The following is a 2420-nucleotide window of genomic DNA, read 5'->3' on the forward strand; positions in this document are numbered from 1 at the left end:
ATAATATAATAATGTTGTTATTTTATAACAACAAAAATAATATATTATCATTATTATAAAAATAATTAAATGGTGGAAATAAATATGCATCAATAATCTCAACTTAAATGGAATAAACTAACTAAGAATGATATAGACTATCAGATTCATTTTTAAATCTGGTTAAATTTTTATAAGAATCTTTCTTAAAACAGAACAATACTAAAATTTTAAAAGGTATAGAATAAGTAATAAAAGGCAAATATTAACGAAAAGGAGATTTAGGTAACAATAAAAATTTCAAATTAAATAGAATTTTTTTAAAAAGCAATAAAGATAGAGACAGTACCCAATGATAAAGAGAACAATCTACCAAAAAAGGCATAACTATTATGAATTTGTATATCTCTAACAAATTGTTTTAAAATATGATTTCATAATGTTAAGGTAAAATAGACAAATACGCGATAATAGTGAACCATTACCAAGAATTGATAAAGCAAAAAATAAATAAAAATATAGATTGCAGCAACCCAATTAATGAATGTATTCATTGTTTTTAACAAAAGGTTATATAATGCTTACAGTGGGCAGGCAGTGTCTGGTAAAATTTGAAATGTTTATAATTTGAACTTTGGACAAACAATTACAAAACATGACTATAAAGCAGGTCTTAACAAAGTCCACAGAATCACTATCATATAGATCATATTCTCTTAATTTCATTTTTAAAATAATTGAAATAGTTAAGGTTGCCAGATAAAATATGAGACATCCAGTGCCGTATTTTATCCGAACTTCAGATAAACAATTTTTAGTATGTGCAAGTTCCATGAAATATTTGAGATATGCTTTTACTAAAAAATTATTCATTGTTTATCTGAAATTTGGATTTCACTGGGCACTTCTATTTTTATTTTTTTAATCTGGCAATCTTAGAAATATTAATCAATAAAAATATGGAAAATCAAAGCAATATAAAAAGGGGACTATTTTATAAACTAAGAAAATCACTCCAAATTAGCACATACAGTCAAAATAAAATTATGAAGAAAAGCATAAGGTATCTGAAGGAAAAGGAAATGAGGGTGGGAAAGAAGAAACACCTTAATAGATATCCGAAGCATTGTAAGGCTATGTTTTCTGTTTTTGTTTTTGTTTTTGTTTTTTAACGTGGTGGTATTGTTACAGAAATAGACACATAGGCAAGTGGAGCAGAATTGACAAAGAGATGTATTCTTTTGTGGAACTCTGACACTTGACAGGTGGTATTACAAGTCAAAGTTGACAAGTTATTCAAAAAAACTCATATTAACAGTTTACTTTTCAAATGGAAAATTAAGTTAGATTATTTCCTAGTGCTACATGAAATTTGCTTTTAGAAATATTGAAAACAAAAAATCAAAACTTTAGATGAATATATAGAATATCTATTTTAACTCAGGTTAGGAAATAATTGTCTTGTGCAAAGTACAAAAGTATTAACCATAGAAGATATATTAATAACATTTTTACATCTGCATGAAAAAATATATATATAAACAAATCAAAAAGGCTAGTTACCGAGAAATGATACTTTCATTACATATGATCAAGAGATGATTAGTATCTAGCATAACAAACTCCTACAAACAAACAAGAGAAAAGAAGATAACTCAATAGAAAAATGGGCATATGATATCAAAAAACAACTTAGAGAAAAGAAACTTTAATTGCCAGTAACTATGAAAAGATGTTCGATCTCACTAGCAATTAGGAAACTGCAAAATAACACCGATGAGACTGACAAAAACTAATTACTAAAAATTTGCAAATAACAAGTATTGCCTGGTTTCAAATCCTAACTTTACTTCTTATTAGTTGTATGACTATAGCAAGGCATATAACCTCTCTGTCTGTTTTCTTATAAGCAAAATGTAAACACTACCTATGTCAGAGAATTATTATAATTAAATGATTTAATATTTTCAAAGTTCTTAGAAGAGAGCCTGCCCACTGTAAGCATTATATAACCTTTTGTTAAACGAAAGGAATGTTGACAAAGATGTGGGAAAACAGAAACTCTCGGTTCCTGTGAGGAGAGGTGGATATTGGAAGCCCTACACTGAAGAGCAACTTGGCAGTGTCTGGTAAAATTTGAAATGTTTATAATTTGAACTTTGGACAAGCAGAATACAGTCATAAAATAACTGTTTTCTCCTTTGATAAGTTCCATAGCTCAGCCACACATTCCTGGTAAATCTAAAGTCCTCTGGCTACTTTAAGACACAGAGTAGTTGTATTTCAGTATTTAGTTCTTGAATACTGCACACTTTCTGCAAAGTTAAAATCTCTTCTGTCTGTCCCCCAGCTCCAGCTTTGTAGGGAAGGAGTCTGCAACGTAAAAGGAAGAACATGACACTTAGTTTCTTTTTCTTTGTTATTTTGCTACTATGCTTTCT

The sequence above is a fragment of the Pteropus medius genome, unplaced genomic scaffold, assembly GCF_902729225.1.
Source record: "Pteropus medius unplaced genomic scaffold, Ma_sr-lr_union100, whole genome shotgun sequence".
In the NCBI taxonomy this organism is placed as follows: Eukaryota; Metazoa; Chordata; class Mammalia; order Chiroptera; family Pteropodidae; genus Pteropus; species Pteropus medius.